This window comes from Rattus rattus, chromosome 8 (genome assembly GCF_011064425.1).
Source record: "Rattus rattus isolate New Zealand chromosome 8, Rrattus_CSIRO_v1, whole genome shotgun sequence".
In the NCBI taxonomy this organism is placed as follows: Eukaryota; Metazoa; Chordata; class Mammalia; order Rodentia; family Muridae; genus Rattus; species Rattus rattus.
Window position 1 is genome coordinate 56,185,726 of NC_046161.1, and position 22,297 is coordinate 56,208,022.

The 22,297-nt window shown below is 49.7% G+C and overlaps 1 pseudogene; it reads left to right on the plus strand.

Annotated features, from left to right (window-relative positions):
- Positions 1-18,892, plus strand: part of LOC116908191 — a 45,582-nt pseudogene extending 26,690 nt beyond the window's left edge.
- The last annotated feature ends 3,405 nt before the right edge of the window (positions 18,893-22,297 follow it).

Sequence of the window (22,297 nt, forward strand, 5' to 3'; positions counted from 1 at the left end):
ACATGGTGGAAGGAGAGGACTGACTCAGGGATTGACCTCTGACCTCCACAAGCACACCATGATCTATTTGTATACATAAGTGCATGCAAAAACATACAGTAAATAAATGTAATTTTACAAAGACATTTTTAAAAGACCTAGAGATAGCCAAGCCAAAACAGCAACAAAGATGGAGAGAGAGAGAGAGAGAGAGAGAGAGAGAGAGAGAGAGAGAGAGAGAGAGTGATGAGCAGTCAGGACAAACCATAGCCCGTTACCAGAAATTTATTTGTGCTGTTCGGTCAGTGGGTTGCCAGCTAAATTTAATATGGATCTATATACAAAGAAAACTCCTCGTTCTACATAATGAATATTTAATCATGCATGGGTCAGGCAATTTCACAGAAGTAATTAAAAGCAGTCTTTTGTTTATTGCTCAAAAATGATAGCAACCCACTGCCCCAAGCCGCAGATACACTGACATCCTGAAAACATTACCCACTGACACATGTTATTAAAGAGGAATTAAGGGTCACTTTCTTCCTGTCCCCTCAGAAGCTAATGGTCCCAAGCCCTTCTGTCTGCTCATATGCAGAGTTTAGTTCCAGGGAGGCCTCCCACCCCCAGACAAAGCTGGAGACTAGGCCAGCCTCGATTGATCCACACCCTCCCCAGACATAAGTCAGAACATATGTGAGGGACACTTGGGGAAACACCAGGAGAGCTGGGGCTGTTGCTCAGTCCATGCAGTGTTAACGCCTGGCATGAGTGAAGCTCTGGGTTTGATCCCCAACACTGCACAGAAACAGACATGGTGGTGCATAGCTACAAACCCATGCAGGAGGTAGAGGAAGGGAGTCTAGAAGTTCAAGGTCATTCCTGGATACAAAAGGAGCCCAGTCTGAGCTGCGTAAGATTCTAAAGAAGCGAACAACGTCAGGGATGGGGGTGGAGAATAGAACCCACCTCACAGGTGCTGTGAGCCTTGAGAGCGATCACCATAGCACTGCATGATGGTTTGAATGAGAAACGCCCTCATAGTCTTGGACATTTGAACACTTGGTCTCCAGTTGGTGGCACTGTTTGGGGAGATTTTAAGAGGTGTGTCCTGCCTACTTCCGATTTTTACTCTCTGCTTGTGACTCAAGATGTGAGCATACAAGTTCCTGTCCCTGGCCCCATTCTCACTGCTTGTTACCATGGCTCTGCCGGTCACCCTGGAACCCGTAAGCCAAACTAAACTCTCTTCCTTATGCTGCTTTATTTCGGCAGCAGAAAAATAACTATGTATCATGCACTCAGAAAGTGCTTCCCAAAGTGCTAGCCTTTGTTGCTCTGAGTTTTCAAAGCTAGGGATGGACCCAGAGCCTTCTGCATGGTAAACCAATGATGGACCACTGACCCTCACCCACACCCCTGTAGTGGTTTTATTTTATCACTTCTTCAAAAAGGAGGAGCCTGATTCCTCTCCCCCTAACTGTGCACCAGGCTCGGTGACAGAGCACCAGCAATTAGAGTGGAGTAACTGATGGTGTGTAAACTGATACCAGGTCATGAAGGACATCACTTCCTTCAGTTTACACTCTCTGGGGTGGGACGCTCACCGCAGCAGCTGGCTGTCATGTCATGGGCTTGCCCCAAGAGCCTGGAGGATGCTTAGGTGGGAGAGAGCCAAGGTTTCCTGCCAATGACAGGTGCTAACTTGAAAGCTATGTGAACCCTGCCATGCAAGATGATACCCACGTTCTATCTGCCTCTTCAGAGAGGACATCCCAGGAAGACATCTTAACTCTCTACCACCTAAGACCCTAACCAGAGCCTGCGACTCTCCCAAACTCATCTCTTGACCTACAGAACCAAATGTGTGTTTCAAACACAAAGATCTGAAGTGATTTTTTTAAAGTGGAGAAACATATAAATAATTTAGTCAACATTAGAAACAAGAGGAACCAAACCCACTCTCTTTAAATTCCCTGCTCATGTTCTACTGCTCCCCAAAAGCCATTCAACTTAAGAGGCTTTGTTGGGGCCAGTAAGATGGCTCAGTGGGTGAAGGCATTTGCTGCCAAACCTGATGCCCTGAGTTTGATCCCTGGGCCACATGGTAAGAAGAAAATAGACTCCTGTAAGTGATTCTCTGAAATCCACATAAATGCTATGCCATGCACCCTTACTTTCTTTATTAGGGTCCCTATTGCTGTGATGAAACACCATGACCAAAAGTAACTAGGGGAGGAAAGGGCTTATTTTGCTTATAGCTCCACATCACTGTTTAACATTGAAGGAAGTCAGGACAGAAACTCAAACTGGGCAGAACTTGGAAGCAGGAGCTGAAGCAGAAAACATGGAGGGGTGCTGCTTACTGCCTTGCTCCTCCTGGCTTGCTCAGCCTGCTTTCTTATAGGATTCAAACCACCACTTATAATTCCATCTCATAGGAAGCTGAGGCAGGAGGGTCACCAGTTTGAGTTCAGCCTAAGGTCAGAAAAAAATGATAGTTATACATGAGTGGGGTGAGACCTTAATCCAATATGCCTACTATTCTTTTTATATATAGAGAGATTTATCTTGTTTTTAATTATATTATGTGTATCAAGTGTCTCTGTGTGCATGCACATATGAGTGTGGGTACCTGTGGGTTTCAGGTGTTTGTGAGACACGAGATGTAGGTGCTGGGAACCAAACTTAGGTCCTCTAGAAGAGTAGCAAGTGATCGAACTGCTGAGCCATCTCTCCAGCCCCTTAGTGTTCTTACAGAGAGAGGAGACTCCCACAACAGTCATCCCAAAGAAGAAACAGCCAGGAATCAGCAGAGGGCGAAGCTTCAAGCCCAGGAACACCAAATGCCACCAAGAAAAAGGGACGCAACCCGACCTTCCTTGCAGTCTTTGCAGAAAACACAGCTCTACAGATGCCTTGGCCTTGGATGTCCAGCCTTCCAGCTTCCAGAACCTCGTGTCTGATGCAGGTAAGAGTGGTAGTCGTGGTACTTCCTGGCAACAGTCCTCAGACACCAATGTACGGATGTAGGAAGCTGCTTCCCGGATTGTATTCGTTGAGACCTTGCCTATCCGGTTTCGGAGGAAATGTGCCAGTGCAGATGACAAATCAGGCAGAACAAAAGGACGATGACAGGCAGAACCAGGGCAGTGGGCTTGGGGAGTGACAGGCTGAAAAGCTGTTGAGGCCCTTGAACGCCAGATGCAAAAGTCAGCAAGCCTGCCTGCATCCCAGGAGCCAGCTCCTAAAAATAGCCCTCTGTGGTGCAGGGTAGCTCATCAAGGGACCGTCTTGCCCCTGAACCAGCTCAGATGAAACCTGTACTCCCCGTGGCAACAGCCACCCCCTTTACCCTCCAGGGTTGAGCATGTAACTATAATTGCAGTACAGAGACCCAGGTGGCACCCGGAACCCAGGTAGAATAATTCTTCTGCACCCCAACTCCTGCTGAGCCCAGAGACTGGAGAGCTTTTGGCTAGAGCAGCGGGGCAATCAAGTCCTCACTGGACCGAGGCGCCATACGGCTGACCTTTCTGCTCGAAGCCCTCTCCTTTGCTGGGATGATACGCATAATTGAGATCTGCGAACAAAGAAAGATGAGACAGGAAGGGACTTGAGCGAATGACACCCTGCGTGCTGGGGCAGGGCAGGGTTCACGCCCTCACTAACAGAGCTGGCCCTCAGCCCAGTATCTGCATGATGAACATGAAAGCCACCAACTCAATTATCTCAAAGGCCTTTTCTGCCTCAATTTTTTTTCTCACTACAGGGGCTGTGCACCTTGCCAGAGGCCTTGTACCCTCTCATACTCCCTCCTGGTCTCCTAGCCCTTCATCCTGGGCCCACCGGCCGGCCCCACCCCCATCTCCAAACCGTGGTTAATGGCTGCCATGCTCCCGTCACATCTCAGGTTGCACTCTGCTAAGCAACAGGCAAAAATCTGGAAAGCTGATGGGGTCAAGAGAGGGGGCACAGAGCCTCTCTTTCAGATGTCGCCGTGAAGAAGGCTCCAGGATGGAGAGGATGCAGGGTCTGGAAAGTGCTTGCCTTACAGCATGAGTACTTGAGATGGCCCCACAGCATCCATGTCAAAACATGCAGGTGAGTGTGGTGGTGTCATCGTTGTGATCGTGGAATCCCGGCTCCGAGAAGGCAGAGACCGGTAGGTCCCTGGGACTCTCTAATCAGGCATCCAGCCTAATTAATAAACCTCGGGGCTCAGTGAGAGACTCTGCCTGTAAGACAAGGTGAATGGTTTCTAAGGAATGATGACCAGTACCAGGTAGACTCTTCTATCCACACACATTCATACATGTGAAGAGAGAGAGAGAGAGAGAGAGAGAGAGAGAGAGAGAGAGAGAGAGAGAGAGAGGAGGCCACTGAGAGCAGGGACTACAAGCCCTTTTGGTCACTGTAGAAACCTTGACCCACAGCAGAGACTCAGTAGATATTTGTGGCATAGACGAGAGACCACTTCTGCCTCTGGACATGCAAAACAAAAGGGAGCAGGGCATCATGGTCCCCAAGGTAAGGATCAGTTTCCTGTCCAGGGCCTCGGTGTGAATACCTAGTACACTCATTCTCAGATCACCTCACTCCTGCTTTAAGGAGCACCGCAGTCCCAAAGACAAGGATGTTGACACAACACCCGAAGCTGACCCAGAACATGTGGTGAGACCAGCGCGGCTGGGGGCTTGCGCATTTTCTCAACAATCCAGGCTAAATATAAACCAGGAGAAATGAAAGGGGATGTGGACAGGACATGCGGGAGACTGACCAAGAGGAGGAATCAAAGAAGCCGGCCACCAGCCTATGTTTGGTAATAAGCAAGATAATCACAGAGGAAATTAAAAGTGAGTTACCTTGAAGGAGCAAGGAGAGAGAAAAAAAAAAACTATAATTGGTTCCCTCTGCTTTTGTGTCCCAGCCCACACCCTCCATCTGCACCCAGAGAAGTTATGAGAGGTCAGAGGATTGCTCTTCTGAAACCCTTCCAGGCATCTGAGAAATGCAAACACATCTACACATGCATGCGCATATACACATACACACATACACAAACACACAGACATATACATGCATATACACATATGCACATCCATAAACACACACTCACACACATGCACATATGTAATACACACATCCAAAAACTCATACACACATATGCATATACACATATACACATCTATAAACATGTACACATGCTAACACACACATCAAAACTCCACACATTCATAAACACATATATACATGCAGCACACACACTCCAGAGAAATTAAAGACATAATATACAAAATAAAAAAATACTTCAGTTTTTGTTGCCTTTTGCTTTGTTCTGTGTTATTGGACAGTTTTACTGGGTTTTGTTTTGTTTTATATTACTTGTTTCGGGACAGCACATGCATGCCATAATACACATATGCACATCCATAAACACACACTCACACACGCACATATATAATACACACATCCAAAAACTCATACACACATATGCATATATACATATACACATCTATAAACATGTACACATGCTAACACACACATCAAAACCCCAAGATACACATGTGGAGGTCAGAGGACAACTTGTGAGAGTCAGGTATTTCCTTCCACTGTGTGGATCGTGGAGTAGAACTCAGGTCCTCAGGCTTGGCAGCAAGTGCCTTTACCCAATGAGCCAGCTCACTGGCCCCTGTGTTAGAGGGAGCTTTGTGTGGCCTTGTTTGTTTGCTTGTTTGTTTGTTTCGAGATTGAGTCCTGTGCATGCCAACTTGGCGACTGTTGGACAGGTCACTGTGGAGACCATTGTCCTCTTCTGCTCAGGACCTTCCTATGATCCCTAATGGCCTATTTGACAAAGCCCAAAGTACTGAAAAGAGTTAACGGAAACCTCCCCTTCCACCCTGACAAACCTTCTCAAGTGACTCTCTGTGGCCTACTAGACAGGCCATCTGCTCATCTTCCTGCCTGGGCTTGTGAGTCACTCTCTCCCCCAGTTTTTCTCTTCTCAGTCCTACGTCATCAGCCTCCTGCACCTGTTAAGATGGGTCATCTTGACTAGGATCCTGGAACCTGCTTACCTTCCAGGGCTCGAGTGTGGGCCCCTGAGCCCCTGCATGTGTCCCCTCCCTCCCTCCAGTCATTCCTTACATCTCAAGGTCAGCACCAGGTCTTCCCCTATGCCCCAACCAAGACAAGCCACTTCCTGCTCAGAGATGACAGCCACCCCTACACAACATGGGTCACCCCTCTGGCTTGTCCAGGGTGCCAGTGCACTATGGAGGGCTCCAGACTGAAGGGGAACTGCACTGCTTGCCCGTGGGCATCCCTTTCTGAGGTTGCTTCCCGGCTTCTGTGCACTACATCTCTGCCAGGTCCAGCCGCCGGGACCATCTTTGAAGACATTCCAGTGAGGTGGGAAAATTGACCGTGTCGGCTCCAGTAGCAGAGAGCTGGCCCCAACTCCCAATGCATGAATGCCCAGAGTCAAACTCCCAGACCCTCCGAGTTGCCATGCAGGCAGACAGCCAAAGGCCCCTAGAGGAAGCCCAGGGAAGATGCCATCAGAGAAGATGAAGGGGTAAAACAGGATGATATTGGACAGCAGCCAGAGAGGGAAAGTGCTGTGTTGAACGGTATAGAATGTTCTCACGGCGTGAGTCTGCCCCAAAGATAGCACAACACCAGTCTAAAGGTGAGGAGTCAGAAGCAGGACTCCTCCCTGAACTCCTCTCTCTCTCTCTCTCTCTCTCTCTCTCTCTCTCTCTCTCTCTCTCTCTCTCTCTCTCTCTCTGTGTGTGTGTGTGTGTGTGTGTGTCTGCATCCGACCTACGCACCCCACAATGAGCATGTAGAGGTCCGAGAACGCCTCAGGTATTGGCCCTCACCCTCCACTATATTTGAGACAGGGTCTACAAAGTATCTTACCGCTCCATGCCCTGAAAGCTGGCCTGCGATCTTCCAGGGAGTCTCCTGTTTCTTCCTCCCATTTTATTGTGGAAGCACTGAAATTACAGATGCGCACCACCACATCTGGCTTTGTGTGGGCTCTGGGCATCTGAATTCAGGTGCTCAGGTCTGCAGAGCAAATGCCCTATCAACTGAGCCATCTCCCTAGGCCAGCTTGTAATCTTTAAGAGGGCTTTTTTTTTTTAACATATTAAATGTATTATTTGTGTTCCCTGCTCCCCTATGAATGTGGTGGGGGATGGGCACATGTGCTGGGAGCTGAGGGTCAGAGTCTGGAGATCAGAACACACTCGGGAAGTCACGTTCTCCTTCCGCTTGATGTGGTTCTAGGAATCAAACTGAGGTCACCAAGATTTCACAGTAAGAGCGTTCACCCACTGAGCCTTCTCTTGGCCCATGGCAACCCCTTCCTATAGAATGCTCCCCGCACCCTGGAGTCGTTTTGCCCGGGAAGCTCCTGAAAGATGTTTTAATTTTTATTTTATTATTTTATGTACGCAGGTGTGTTTGCCTGCATGTATGTTTGCCTGCATGTATGTCTGTGAACCACGTGAGCAGCTGGTACCCACAGAGTCCAAAAGAGGCCTTCAAATTCCCTGAAACTGGAGTTTCAGACGGTTGTGAGCAAACATGTGTGCGCTGGGAACTGAACCCAGGTCCTCCAAAAGAACGACCAGTGCTCTTAGCCACCGAGCCATCTCTCCAGCCCCTCCTGGCAGGTTGTGATATGCGGACTTGCCGGCTGCGGCCCCTGAACTGTGCTGTGAAACAAGAGGGGAAAGAATTTGACATCCAAAGCAGGAAAGAGGAGTACATCAAAACAAAAACAAACAAAAAACAGAAAGACAGAAGGAGAGAAGCCAATGTTTGAAGGGAAACTTGAGAGTGTAGGGCAGTGGGAGAGATCCTAGTAGGATTCTAAGTCACGGGGTCAGCTCAGTTCACAGGCTCACATGTTCACAGGCCTCGCTCAGTACTTGGGAGAGTTGTCTCACATGTGCCTCTCCATGAGCACAGGTTCTGAGATGTGGAAGAAAGCAAAGGGCTGATTCAACTCTGGGCCTCATCTGTAGCTCAAGAGCGTAGGGACCCTCGGGCCTCAGCTGGAATCTATGCATAAACCTAGCATACGCTTCATCTTAGAGGTCCAGGACCGTCCGTCGGCAGGTCTGAGGCACCCCCTGCTGACAGCGATCACAGTGGCGGAACACTCAGCATCCCATGAACTTAGAGGAAGCCATTGACCTTTCTAAAGTGTGTCCACACACTCTCGCACATCAAGGGTTTGCAAGCCAGTGTGCGTTTCTACCCATGGGACGGTGTGACGTGTTAGACACTCCTTCCTTACACTCGGCCAAAGACCACAGCCACCCAGGGTTGGAAGTGTCCACAGAGAACAAGGGAGGCAGGAAAGGGAAGTAACTTTCTGGAAGGTGCACAGCTTTGGTCGAGAGCAAAGCTCCATCCAGACCACATCTCCTGACCCCTGGGTTCCAGCATTTTCCCCAGAGTGTCGTAGCCTCTGTGAGGGAGGTTGCAGGCAATATGGGTTTGAGGACGTTCCTTCAGATCATGTCCTGAGAGTCAGGAGGGAAGACAATCAGGCCTTGTTCCCTAAGTGACTCCCAGCAAACACATTCCTGAATCTCTGCCACCGTGCTGGAAGCCAGACTCCAAAAGTTATAAATGGGCTTTGTCTGTCTACAAATAAGAGAGCCACAGAGTGCTAGGGTCCAGAAGAGACAGGCTCTGGGCTGTCTCCCCTGCCAACTTCTGTGCAGCCTAAGAATCTGAGTTCTGGGCCAGACACCTTTCGAGTTCTACTCATACATAATAATCGTCTCCGGCAGCTACTCCTACACGGTAAATATTTTAAAATCTATTTTTACTTCCTTTATGAGGGAAAAACAACAATAGGCATTCAATGAACTGCAGTCAGTGTTTTGCAAAATATTGAATTTACTCAACCCATCAAGAATCCATTTCTTCAAGAACGGCAGAAAACTGAGGGTCGGGGTGAAGCTCAGTGGAGGCATGCTGAGCCTAACATGTGAGAGGTGCCAGGTTCAAGCCTCCAGCAGGGGAGGAGTGGGGAGGCAGAGGGGGTTGAATGAATCATGGACGTGTTATATCATTCTCTCTTTTGTTGTGTTTGTTTGAGATAAGATCTCATGTCACCCAGGCTGGCCTTGGACTTGCTATCTAATCAAGGATAACCTTGAACCTATGAGCCTCCTGCTTCTACCTCCCAAGTGCTGGGATTACAGGCATGTTCATGCTCTACTACACCCCATTTATGCAGTGCTGGGAATGAAACCCAAGGCTTTGTCCATACTAAGTAAACCTCTATCAACTGAACTACATCCCCAGTTCACCACGTGTGTGTGTGTGTGTGTGTGTGTGTGTGTGTGTGTGTGTGTGTAATTTAAGCTTACATCTCACATTAATGCTTGCTTTTCTATTGATTAAGGGGGGAAGGGGTTGAGGGAATAGTTAAGTGGTCAAGAGTCCATACAGCTATTTCAGAGGACCCAGGTTCAGTGCCCAGCACACACACATCAGATGATTCACAATCATAACTCCAGCACCAGGGGATATGGCGCTGCCCTCTGCTGACGTCCTTAGGCACTTGTATTCATATGCACATACTAAGACACACACAAATGCACAGCTCTCAGGAGGCAGAGGCAGAGGCAGGTGGATCTTTGTGAGTTCAAAACCAGCCTAATCTCAGAGCAAGTTCTAGGACAGCCAAGGCTACAAAAAGAAATACCATCTTGAAAAGCCAATAGATGCTATAAAGGAAGAAAGAAAGAAAGAAAGAAAGAAAGAAAGAAAAGAAAGAAAGAAAGAAAGAAAGGGAGGGAAAGGAAGGAGAGAGGAGAGGAGAGAGAGAGAGAGAGAGAGAGAGAGAGAAGGGTACAATGGAGCTCTGAGGAAGGAGTGCTAAGCACTCAGAGGGACCTCACTAGGGCACCATGAAGCAAGAGAAGCTGGTAATGTGAGTGCAGATCCCAGTTGCCCACTTTGCAATGATGTGACTCAAATTCACCTCACCACCATTCTATGTCCTACAAAGGGGAACACCTCCCTGGAAGGTTGCTGGGGGAAGTCTCAAAGATGACCATGTCTGGCTTGGCTTGGTGGCACACGCCTGTAATCCCAGTGCTCTGGAGGCTGAGGTAGAAGTATTGTCATCCAAGACTAGAGTGAAATTCAGAGCAAGACTCTGCTCCCAAGACAAGAACATGGCTGAAAAGTGTGACAGGTACCAGCATCCTTCTTCCAAAGTCCCATGCTTCCCTCACTGCGACTTCGTCACCCTGTGGACCACCTGCATGGACGTAATAGTTCTCTATAGAGTCCTTTCCTCTAACAACTTCACGTTCCACAGAGAGCAAGCCAGCAGAGCTGGGGAAACTCAGACGACCTCACTTGTATCAAGCACTCAACATGACTGTTCTAACAACCAGGGGGACAGCGGTGGTCCTTGAGCCTTTGCCCCCACAGAGTAGAACTTCCAGCAGAGAGGTGGGGGACAAACAGAATGTGACAGTGGGTACTGAGTGTCACACAGGGAAGATAAAGAATCAAGATCAGGGCCATTCTGGAGATCCTACTTCATAAGACTGGATGGAAACAAGCAGCTACATCCAAAAAGCAGCTTCAGGGTGACTTGCTGGCTTGGCCCCTCCCTGTGGCCACTGCAGATCAAACATCATTCTCCTTATTGTTTACTCTTTTTCTAAAGAGAAATGCTCAAAGATTGTACAACTGGACTCCTGAAAAGCTCAGTGGATAAAGACACTTATGCTAAGCCTAGCAACTGGCATTCAATCAATCCCCTGGGCCAACGTGTAGGGAAGGAAGGCAGAAAGCAACTCCCAAAATGGCCTCCGCATGCATGCCCTGGTGTGGCCTTCCCTCTCCTGATTAACAATAAGTGAAATAAAAAGAGTGTTTTTAAACTATTTAAACTCAGGCCTCACCGAGCCTCGTTTTGCTCCTAGTAGTGATGAAGGGCCTCTGAGATGGTGGCACTGGGACATAGAATAAACAGGAAGTAAATACCTCTGAACCAAACTTTCTGGGATTTTGTTTGTTTGCTTTTACTGAATGCTCTTTTTCCAAAACAGAGCTCTCATTTGTTTTTTGTTTTTTGTTTTTTTTTGTAAAGTGGGTCAGCAAGATGGCTCAGAGGGTGAAGTGTCCATGGCACAAACCTGACAACCTGTGGCACCACACAGGTAAAAGGAGAAAACCAACTCCACAAAAGATAGCCTCTGGCTTCCACCCACACCCCACACCCCACACCCCACACCCCACACCCTCCGCACATACCACACACACACACATAATAACAATAAATTTTAAGAAAGAAAGTAACCATGAACAAAAAGCCAAGTGGAGTTCCTGGCCCTGAGAGAGAGAACCAAGAAATTCTAAAAGGCCTGGTCTCTCTGCTTTGGTGAATTAAAGGCTCCATTTGAATTGATCTCTCGGGCCAGGAGTCAAAGTCAAGTAAATCCTGGAATTCCCACACCTTGAATGCCTGGCACTATGCCAAGGCTGAAGCTGGACCTGAGAAGCTGGTGTGGGAAACAGGTAAGAGAGGAGGACCTGGGACTCCAGGGGTTGGACTCTGGAGGATGAAGAAGGACAAACAGACAACATGAAGAGCTGATGAGGGTGTGGGGCCACAGGAGTGCTCATTCCCTTTGAGAATGCAAAGGGGTGGGGCTGGAGAGGTGGCTCAGTGGTTAAGAGCACTGACTGCTCTTCCAGAGATCCTGAGTTCAAATCCCAGCAACCACATGGTGGCTCACAACCATCTGTAATGGGATCTGATGCCCTCTTCTGGTGTGTGTGAAGACAGCTACAGTGTACTTATATATAATAAATAAATCTGACAGAGAGAGAGAGAGAGAGAGAGAGAGAGAGAGAGAGAGAGAGAATGCAAAGGGGTACAGGGTTGTGGCAAACAGTCCCACCGTTTCTTTTAAAATTAGTCACAGGGCCTAGTGGCGGAGCTGAGGGCATAAAGGCCCACACCACAAAGCCCAGTGGTCTGAGTTCTAGCCCCAGAATCCACATGCTAAGAGGAGAGAACAGACGCCCACAAGTTGTCCCCTGACCTCCATATGCATGTCATGGCACACATACTTATGTGTGCATGCACACATACAATAAATAAAATTAGGCAAGTATGTAGCATACATCCAAGGTATGTACCTCAGAGAATAAAAACTTACAGTCATCCCAAAATCCATACACAGAGAGAACCTATATCCACAGCAGCCAAAAGATGGAAGGCGAGCCAGGAAGCAGCCCAACCACCCACGCCGGGGGTCTACCCATGAGTAGAGCCTGCAAGCATGACAACGTACCAATGGCTGTTTCACTGTCACAAGTGTCATGAACACAACACAGAAGGAGAAAGGCAGACGCAGAAGAACTTACCTGTACCCTAGTTATAGGAGCTCCCCCACCACAGGCCGGAAAGCAGATGGGAAGTGAGGGATTTGACTGACAGGGGCATGGGAGAACCTTCTGGGGACATCAAAATGTCAGACACACATTTAGCCAAGCAGAGTGAGTTGTGTGCTTCCAATGAGTGCATGTTTCTATCTATGTTATCCGTCTTGGTAAAGTCATCAGGAAAGTCACACCAAGCTGGCGGACCAGTGTGTACCTGTGTCCCAACTCTTGCGGAGGTTGAGGTCACTGACTTGGAAGTGGGTGGGATGGGTCACGCCTGTAATCCTGACATTCAGGAGGCTAAAGCAGGAGAATGGCCACAAGTTTAAGGCCATCCTGCGCTATAAACTGTCTCGTAAAAGCGAGAAAATTAGCATAATGGATGTATATAAAGATAACGAACCCAGGAGTTCAAGAGTAGCCCAGGCAGTGTACAGGAGCTCCCTTCAAAGTGGAAGCAAGCCCTGTAAGATGAGTGGCCAAGGTCACATACGCAGTGAGTTAGGGCGATTCACAATGAGTATTTGGTTATTGTTGGAATGAGTGGTGGTGGATTTTTGGACTGGTTTTATTGTGGGATGGGTGTCATGTATCCCAGCTGGCCTTAGAATTGCTATGTAACAGAGGATAACCCTGAACTCCTCATCTTCCTGCCTCCCAAGTGCTGGGATTACAGTTGTGTACCACCACCCCTAGTTTATGGGTGCTGGGGATCAAACCCAGAGCTTCTTATATGACACGCAAACTCCCTACCAACTAGGCCACATGCCCAGCTAGACAATGAGTGATTGAATGGTTCCTGGAATTCTTGCCCACAGCCCTTGGTTAGCAAGTATCTTGGCTCTGGGCCACAGAAGTCCTACCAACATGGGATTAGACACCTACTCTGAGGTTCTAGACTATCAGAAGACACGGTCAAGATCACGCAGTGACCTACTTGCATGGACAGCTGCTGCCAGTATGGGACTACAAGCTTTTTTCCTCTTCACCACCCACCTTCCTCCGGGCAAAGGGCAGCTGGGAGGTCTTAGCTGACTCCCCCAGTGCTCAGGGCCCAGCTGGGTGCTCCCCACAGGCAGAGGGAACTGAGAGGAAGACTCGTAGTTCTTCGGGAGGCTGTGGGCTGACCACCACCACCAGGAGGTGCTTTTCACCCTTTGGCATGGGGAAATAGATTGAAGAGCAGCCGGGGCTTTGCTCAGAAAGACCTAGTTTCCCCTGGAAGCTTTTTCCAGCATAGTTGGCCAGCAGAGATAAAGATCTCAGAGACCAACGTGACTGCTGGAAAGGATTGGTCCATTCTCTGGTGCTTGTCTCCTGAGAAAGGCAGTTTGTTTGAGATCTGACTCCAACCCGCAGGGCAAAACTATGCCAGGTCCCACTGGAGCCGACAAGAGGAGAGAGGAGAGGGAGAGAGCAAAGGCCTCTGTGGGATGGAGGTAAACGAGCCTCAGGCCAAGCCCAGGAGGACCAGGACCTCTGGGTCCCTGAAGGTCCTCAATCTGTGCCTCAGGCTCTTCCTGCTGTTGCTGGGTCCTCTTGGGGGAGACCGCCAGCCTAGCTGATGCCTTGGTTCTACCGAGCCAGTCTGTGTTGAGAGGAATCCAAGGCTGGAGCCAGAGGGGAGGGGGAGGACAGAGGGAGAGGAAGAGCTGGGTGTTCCCAAGCTGGTATAGCCTTGAGAGTAAAGTCTACACACCTGCCGGACACTGTTTTCCACAGTGAACCCCTCCTGCAGAGACTCAGCCTCCACCCCCCCCCCCCGTTACAATGACCTTGGAGTAGGAGGGTCAAGAAGAAAGACCCAGGCCTCATATTTGGCTCAACTCTAGTGAAGAGAAAATGAAAACCGTAGTAAAGGAAAGCTGGATCAAGGCTGCTGGCTAAAAGCAAAGTGGAGACTTAAGCTCTTCAGGAAGTTGTACCTTAAAGGGCTGTGGGCTCCCCCAGAGCAGAGGATGAGGGGCCAGCCGCTCCCGTCAGACCCTTGGTGACTGCATAGCACCTGAGCAAGTCAGACTACCTCAAAGATGTAAGGGACAGGTATGTGCCCCGCTGCCCTGTCACGAGCAGGTAAGACAAGAAAGAGGAGACCGGAGCTGGGGAAGGAATAGAAACGGGGATGAAAGGAGCGGGGAGAGCAAGTGCTGACAGCTGGAGAGGACCGTGGGGGAGGGGGACTAATGGGCAAGGGGCTCATCCTGTAAAGTCAGGCCTGGCGACCTGAGTTCAATCCCCTCCTTGCAGGAAAGAACCAACCTCACACAGTCGCCCTCTGACCTCCACACGCACACCTATGGTCCACACACAAGTAAAAGGGATGCAGAGCAGCAGGAAGCCTGCAAAGACCGTGGGATAGAATGGAGCATACAGACTTCTAGTTCTGAAGACAGTGTCCTCTCGGGCTCTTTCCCTCTGTGCCCAGCTCAGTCTGGATCTCTGAGACTCATCTCCTCCGGTTCCTTGTACCCATGGCCTCTCGGCATCCCTCAAACCCTCAGCTTCCCTCATCCAGCTGGCCTTGGGGCCACCAGCTTCAGCCTGCTATCATCCGCTAACTGTCCCTCCTCCCGTCCAGCCCCTGGTTCTCAGCCTGAGAGGCTAGGAAGCAGGACCTGACTGGACACAATGTGTCCCAGGGGTGCAGTGGCTCCCTGCATCAAAGACGGTGTGGGAAGACAGCACCCCGGTGAGCATCCTGAGCACTGACAAAGTCAATGAGGAACATTCCCTGGGACTGCCTCCCGCTGGGTGTCCCCTGCTGCTATAAGCATCCACTCTGTTCTTCCACTCCCAGAGAATGTTCTAGAGGTAGGCATAGCACAGAGCCTGGGGAAGCCAGGTAAGAAATCTACAGTGCCACACCAAAAGAAGAATACCGGAAATACATTGTGGCTTTGTCCAAAGCCAGCAGCTCTGTCCTCCCCACTCCTAAGACAAACACATACACAGACAGGTTTCTAAGAGACCCTCACGCACACCCCAAGTCTGCTTGCCCGGGCACTCGGGCTTGCTCCCAGGGAAATGCCTAATCTGGTCTCCAGCCTGAGTTATGTAAACAACCAGCAGGTGTATTTGCTGAGAGCCCTGACCTTCCCAACAAAGGCAGGGACAGGATCACAGTCAGCTCCTTGAGTGCAGCCTGCGGTGTCCATATGCAAAATGACTTGTCCAGTAAGCCAGCCCAGTGCCCTGAATTAATTAGCACAGCCATTCCAGGGCAGACCTGAGGTTCTGTTGCAAAGCCCAGAGTCACCACCTAAGCCCAGGGAGCTTGACCTCCCAACTGAATCTTGCCACAGTCACCACATGACCCGGGAAAAGTGCCTGGACCTCTTGGTCTCTTCCCAGTGCAGAGTAAGGTCTTTCAGGCTTGGAAGTCAGTAGTGCATGCCTCCTCCTGTGCACAGAGCACAGCCCTCAGGTACACCCTGCAGAAGCCTCCTGGTAGCACGCTCCTACAGGACCACAGACTTCAGACATCTCCAGGAGAATGCTCCGTGGGTACATGAGAACAAGATGTTGCCTATGTGTCCAAATTTCAGTGTACCCTTTGTACTACACTTATCTAGTGTGTGTACATGTGTGTGCCTTGGGGGCACACATGTGGAAATCAGAGGACAACTTGAGAGAGTCAGTTCTCTCCTCCCATCATGTGGGTCCAAAGAATCCAACTCTGGTCCCTGACCTTCTGAGCCATCTTGCCAATCCCAGGGCAAAGTTTTGTTTTTGTTTTTGTTTTTTAACAAAACTGTGTGAGTGAGAGGGATGGAGGGACTTTCCCAAAACAATTAGTAGACTGGATTAAGTTGTATTCTAAACTACATGACGGTGAGATGAAAGGAAAGGTGCCCTTGGCCATTGCTGACACGGATGGCAGAGACCTGCGCAGAGTGACTGCTTGTTAATGTCCCTATTAGTCTTGCCGTGACTGGGAAGCAAAGCTATAAGCTTTTTACAGCCGGACATGATTGTGTGTAGCACGTATAAACACGCTGGTTTATTTTATTAGATTTTAGGATATCAGTTAAGAGACTTCGGCTGACAGGTTACAATATAATTTTTCCCCTTTAAAAATAATAGAAAAGTGGGGTGTGGTGACTAATATCCCATGGCTGCAAAGCTCCAGAAGTAGAGGCAGGAGGATCAGAAGTTCAGGGTCATCCTCAGCTAGGTAGTGGGTTTGAGGCCAGCCTGGAATGTATGAAAGTCTGCAATAAAGCAACTCAAAATATTAAAAACAAAAGTTTTAAAATATAAAACTAAGAGGCTGTGAAGATGAGGCTTCAGTAAGTACTGGACCTGAGTCCAGGTCCCCAGCACCAATTCAAAAACCAGGCAGGGCTGCCTGCAGCTGTCACTCCGGCGCTAAGGGGACAGAGACATCCCATGTGCATGCTGGCCACCCAGCCTAGCTGAACTGGTAAGCTCCGGGGTCCATGAGAGACTCTATCCCAAAACCCAGTGCAGAGGAGATGTTAGCCTCTGCCTCAACAGAGCACCTTAGTCCCCTCGTTCACACTCATTCAGACTCCCACCCCCTAGTTCCCAGGAAACAGTGAACTCACACACTTCCAGGTCAGGGGACTTGGTTGTCTAAGGAAGTAGACTCACACAGCATGTGCCTAGCTTCATCACTTTCAACATCGGTCCCCATGGGAGTCCTGGGTTTGATTCCCAGCACTCACATGGCAATTCACAGCCCTCCGTAACTCCATTTTCAGGGGATCCGATGCCCTCTTTTGGCCTCTGTGGGTACCAGGCAGACATGATGCACACACATTCATGCAGAAAAAAAACCTACATATATAAAATTTTTAAAAAAAATTAAAGAAAAAAAAAAAAGAAGTGGACAGCTCCTGAGGAACAACACCCAAGAGACCTCTGGCCTCTGCAGACACATTCACACACATGCATGCATGAACACACACACACACACACACACACACACACACACACACACACACACACACACACACACACACAAAGAAAGAAGAAAGAGGAGATTCCAAAGTACCTACCTTATGAACCTCTGGTCCTCCGCTCTCAGGCGGACATTCCCTCACTGGCTTCACCCAGGCTGAGCCCATCCTTTCTCAGGGACGCAGCAGCTCTCTGCTGGTGCCATGGCGCCCCCTGCTGCCCACTCTCATTCCCTCCAGCTGGATCAGTTCACACCGAAGTTCAAATTGTTCTGAAGATTGAATCCAGAACTCCACTTTCTCACTAACACCTTTACCCTCTTGAAATCCCTCCTGGAGCATGGGGGACAACGGGGGAATGCGGCTATCTCTTGTCTTCTAGTCTATGACAAGAAAGGGCCAAACACCCCCATATACCCCCGAATACCCCAGTATTTCCCTCCCACCTGTCCCCAATAAGGAAAAGAGGAACTCTGGATTCTGTCAGAGACTGCAAGGCCACCCTCACCTCCAGATCTTCCTACTCTTCAGGCCTGGGTAAACTGAGTCTCAGGTTCTCATCTGCAAATCAGACCCCACGTGCGGGAGATGGGGTTGTGGGGAATGACAAGATACTGTGTGTCTAATACCCAGAGTCTAGCAAGTACCAAGGACAGACTCTCTCTTTCCTGACCCATGGCTTCCTCTTCTGGTAGTGCTAAACAGACACCATAGGCATCTGGCTGTCATCTGCTTCCTTCACTCAGTTATCACCCTATGGTACAAGGCACAACGGAAAAACTAAGGCCCAAGGGCAATGAGCATTTTGCCTCAGAGCATGCAGCTGGCAAAACCTACTGACAAGACTTCAACCCAGGCAGCCTGATTCTAGTTGTTACACTCACAATGACCCTGTCACAGGGTGTTCCACTGTGCAACAGAAACCATGGTGTCTCATAGACTGTCGAATGTGAGGAGTCCGTGCAAGGATGGGTAGGCAACGAGAAGAATTCACAGCACTGAAGAATTTATTATGATAAACAGGGTCATGGGTCCAGCCCTGCAGGCATCCTAGAGAAGCCATAGGCTGAACCAATTCTCCATTCAGCAGTTATGGAGATTTGTGGAACCAGTTGTCCTCCTAAGAAATGTGCACCCAGAAAGACTGACATCTCCCAGGGCGTGGGGAGATGGTCGGCTGGGTCGGCTACATAACGAACACATGGGAGGTTTAGCCACCCTGACCAGCTACAGCGCCAAGTCATCCTACCCTGACTGCAGTGCCCTTGCACCTAAGGAAACAAGACATCTGAGTGGGTGGCTTTCTCAAGGCCTCACAGTTTCGGGTGAAAACTCAAACGCAGGCAGCCTAGAGTGAGAGCCCTGTGCCACACACACCAAAGCTGAATGCGGCTCCCCTTCCTGGATCTTCCTTCGCTTCCCTTTTCAGCTCCACACGGGTGGTCCTCGTGGGCGCCCTCCCTGGAGACTTCGCAAAACTCGATGGAGAAAGAGCGAACCCCACCTCTTTCCCCAGCCTTCAGAAAGAGCCGAAGACGCCTGGATAATGAAGAAACCCAGATCTGATCCGGACGATGAGTCCCAAGTCGCTGCTGCCCCCTGCTGCCCAAAAGAAGAACGCCACAGGCTCAGCCCCACGGAGTCCCAGGGAGGCCATCTGTGAAAAAGACACAGGTAGGCCCTGAGTTTGTTATTTCTATCGTTAATCGGCAGATGATAATGGTGTATATTTTCAGTGTACCATGTGCCATGTGATAACTGTAGGACAAGTGGAGATAAATAGCCTATCCATCGCCCACACTTCTTATTTCCCACTGTGAGAATGTTTCATGCTCACTCAGGCAGTTTGGAGGTACACAAGACGTTCGTGTTAACTCCGACCACCATGCCATCTAACAGACCTCAGGAATCTTTTCCTTCTGCCTGAGTGGTCCATAGAGCCCAATTCTACTCCCACTCTCCCCTCCACTTCTGGTAAATACACTGCCTGTAGATGCTCGATTCTGAAGCCAGGTATGAGGACACCTTCCTGTAAGCTAAGCACTGGGGAGTCAGAGGCAGGAGGATCACCATGAGTTTGAATGCAACCTGGTCTGTGCAGTAAGTTGCAGGCTACCTAGGGTTGCATAGCAGGACTTTGTCTCAACTTACCTCCATCTCCACAGAAAGACCTATTCCAGCTCACCGTTGCTGCTGGCCAGTACCTTGCTGATGGGAAGCCACGTTCTCGGTGGTGAGAAAGTGACTCGCTGTCCCTGAGCTGCGTCCTCAGCTCAACCCAGCAGTTTCTGACTCTACATGAGCGGTTTCTCATGTCCATCCTCCTGTGTCTGCCATGAATGCCATGAATGTCATTCATGAAGGCTGACTGACAGCCCATTATGTCCCCGGAAAACTTCCAACCTACTTTTAATTTTGTGTGTTTATTTGCTTTATTACTGGGGGCACGCACACCCCAGCATGCACGCAGAGGTCAGAGGGCAACCCTGTGGAGCTGGGTCTCTCCTTCCACCTTCCTATGGGTTCTGGGGGTCAAACTTAGGTCATGGGGTGTTGTGTTTATAGCAAACGCCTTTTATTCGTGATCCACATCACCAACCTCCAATCTATTGAGAGTCATTGCTTCATGTAAAATGAGATTAAGATTAATTAGAGGAGGAGCCGGGAAGGCAACCGAGCGTGAGGTCCATAACAAATCCAACAACGCTGAAGGCTGAAGCAGAGAATCACAAGCTCAAGGGAAGCCTGGTCTACAAACCGAGTTCAAAGCCAGCCTGGGAAAGTTAGCCAGACCCTGTCTCAAAAGAAAAGTAAGTTGTTGTACTATGGTAGAACTCTTTTTTTTTTTTTTAAAGATTTACTTATTTATTTATTATATGTAAGTACACTGCAGCTGTCTTCAGACACACCAGAAGAGGGCATCAGATCCCATTACAGATGGTTGTGAGCCACCACATGGTTGCTGGGAATTGAACTCAGGACCTCTGGGAGAGCAGTCGGTGCTCTTAACCACTGAGCCATCTCTCCAGCCCCCTATGGCAGAATTCTTATCTGGAACCTGAAAGAAGTGGGGGCAGGGGGATGGAAAAGGAGAGAGCAGGGGAGGAGGGAAGACAGGGAGGAGGAAGGACTAGGAGGAAGACAGGGATGAGGAGGGGGAGGGGAAGGGGAAGAAGCAGAGGCTGCTTGAAAGGCTTCTCTTGAATTCACTAATTACTCACTGTGCCTTAGCCATGCTCTGTGGGCCGCATGTGTCCCCAGACCACAGTGGTCCTATGCACAAGGAAAGCCAGAGGTTCCTGGGCCAGCACTGGGGGGTCCATCTCCTGAGGGGTCACTCATAGGCAGCAGGGCTCTCCTGGGCCGCTCCTGTGACTCAGTTCTAGGTCAAAAGCAGAAGTGGAGATGTCTCAGGGGCCAGGGGACAGCCCTGAGGACAGCAAAGCCTGAAGTAGCTGGAACTACAGGTGTTGCACACCTGCAGGTTTTGTGAGGGAGGGAGGCGGCCTGAGGCTCCAGGAGGCATGAGATCAGTTTGCAATGCAAGGCTCGCCTGGGGTCAAGACCAGGAGAGTGTCAAGTCTCCAGGAATGGCTCCTCAACAGCTGAGGCAAGGCTCATAAGAGCACAGCACAGATATGGCCAGCACTATGGAGGGTGCGCAGGAAGCATAGGCCATCAAAAGCCTCCTCTCCAGAGATCGAGGTACACTTGAGCTTCAACACCAGTACTAGAAGAAGAAGGAGGAGGAAGAGGAGGAGAAGGAGGAGGAGAAGGAGGAGGAGAAGGAGGAGGAGAAGGAGGAGGAGAAGGAGGAGGAGAAGGAGGAGGAGAAGGCTTTACAAAGATCCACTCACCAGCCCTTCCCTCAGGAACCCATCGGTTGCTTTGAAAACCTTCTTGGGACTGGAAAGATGGCTCGGCGGTGGTTAAGAGCAATGGCTACTGTTGCAGAGAACCCAGGTTCAATCCCCAGCGCCTACAGGGTGGCTCACTACCATCTGTAACTTCAGTTCCATAGTCTGGCCTCCGCAGCCACCAGGATACACATAGAAATCAGACAAATGTCACAGCCATTCATTAATCAGGAAACACGATGTGGACTTCCGTGGCTATACAGTGAGGCCACAGACATATCAAGTGCCTTCCCTGAGCCCCATCTTCACAGATGTAAATGTCAGAAGGGCTGGGTGTACAGAAGTCCCTCCTAGATCTAGAATGTTCTGCCCCTCTCAGAAGCCTAGCAGCTGCCCTGTGTGGGAACAGCCAGCATAATGCACGGTGAAGAGGAGAAATGACACAAACAGGCATTCACAGGGCTTCGCCTGCGTAGGGAGCAAGGCTGATTCAGTGCCTTGGAGTCAGGGAAATGCTCTGGGCTGGGTGAGCATCAAGATGCTGTGGAAAGGAGCTGAGCTAGGGGTTGCCTGGCAACAACATTGGCTTGCAGCATCTGAAGAGAAATGAACCACACTCCCCACAAGAGGCACCCTTAAGACCTGGCCCCCATCCCAGAGACCTGCTTCCAAGTCTTCCTCACCAATATCTCAGCTTCCGGAAAGGAAGCAAATGCCTGTGCAACAAGAAGCAAACGTGTCCCCACCCTGAGGGCCAAGGTGAACAGCTATGGCGTTCCTGCTGACAGAGAAAAGTAATCAATTTTTCATTACCCAGGGAAGGTAACAGGATGTCTTGGATGTCAACAGTCTCTGGGAAACAAAGACAAGCCCAATACACAGGCGCCTCACCTGAAAAGACATTCCAGTTACAAGCCCTTGCTGGGATACAGAGCAGGGGAGGAGTCAGGCAAAGGCAGCGGAAGCCACCTCAGCCTCACATCTGAACCTGTGACTCCTTTGGCCGATCCTGTCAGACAATGACCCAAGTGGAGCCACCTTACAGAGGGTTTGAACACAAGACAGTGCGGGTTGAAGAGATCAGCCGCTGTGAAG